This window comes from Arachis hypogaea, chromosome 20, assembly GCF_003086295.3.
Source record: "Arachis hypogaea cultivar Tifrunner chromosome 20, arahy.Tifrunner.gnm2.J5K5, whole genome shotgun sequence".
Classification (NCBI taxonomy): domain Eukaryota; kingdom Viridiplantae; phylum Streptophyta; class Magnoliopsida; order Fabales; family Fabaceae; genus Arachis; species Arachis hypogaea.
This window is the reverse complement of record NC_092055.1, coordinates 79,859,898-79,861,045: the sequence shown is the minus strand read 5'-3', so window position 1 is coordinate 79,861,045 and position 1,148 is coordinate 79,859,898. Positions and strand designations below refer to the sequence as shown.

General features: G+C 43.1%; 1 non-coding gene across 1 annotated transcript; it reads right to left on the bottom strand.

Annotated features, from left to right (window-relative positions):
* Positions 1 to 749: 749 nt before the first annotated feature.
* LOC112787625 (small nucleolar RNA R71) lies at positions 750 to 856 on the bottom strand. Its single transcript, XR_003195028.1, has one exon. It is a non-coding gene; the product is annotated as a small nucleolar RNA R71 (small nucleolar RNA).
* Positions 857 to 1,148: the final 292 nt, after the last annotated feature.

Below are 1,148 nucleotides of genomic sequence, written 5' to 3'. Positions count from 1 at the left end.
ACCCTTTACCCGTTTGTGGTGTTATCTGCACATTTTTTTTTTTACAATTCAATTCACTAACCCACTAACTGTTTGATATATTACACCACTCACACTAACAGCATTTCTAACAAGAATACTCTCTGCATCTACCCCCTTCTTGCTTTTGCCTTGTTGGTTGTATGACAGGTAGAAGAAGCGGGACTTCAACTTCCTTTGATTCTGAACCTGAGAGGACCTTCCTTAGATTAAGGAGGGAAGCAAGAGGAAAGAGAGTAGTTGGTACGGAGGAAGAAGAGGAGTATTTTGAACTAGACATGGATGAGAATATAGAGAACCATCATAAAGAAGAGGCTCAAAACCATGGCAGAGAAGGCCCAGTGCATCATGCTGGGCAAGAGAGAAGAGTTCTGGGATCCTACATCAATCCAAACCCAGGAAACTGTGGAAGTAGAATCCAAAAGCCAACCATACATGCCAACAACTTTGAACTAAAGCCACAGCTCATCACCCTTGTTCAGAACAACTGTTCATTCGGAGGAAGTGTTCAAGAAGTTCCCAATCAGCATCTAACCACCTTTCTGAGGATATGTGACACTGTGAAGTCTAGTGGTGTTCATCCTGACACTTACAGACTACTTCTATTCCCCTTCTCACTCAAGGACAAGGCATCTAAATGGCTGGAATCCTTCCCGAAGGAAAGCTTAACAACCTGGGAAGATGTGGTGAACAAATTCTTGGCAAGATTCTATCCTCCTCAAAGAATCAACAGGTTGAGAGCTGAGGTTCAAACTTTCAGGCAACAAGATGGTGAGACTCTCTATGAAGCATGGGAGAGGTTTAAGGATCTGACAAGAAGGTGCCCGCCAGATATGTTCAATGAATGGGTACAACTACACATTTTCTATGAAGGTCTTTCTTATGAATCAAAGAAGGAAGTAGACAACTCATCCAGGGGATCTCTGAACAAGAAGGAGACCATTGAAGAAGCCATAGATGTCATTGAGACTGTAGCTGAGAATGACTACTTCTATGCTTCTGAAAGAGGCAACACTAGAGGAGTGATGGAGCTGAACAACGTGGATGCACTGCTAGCTCAAAACAAGATGATCACCAAGCAGCTGGCTGACCTTACCAAGAAGATGGAGAGGAATCAAGTAGCAGTAATC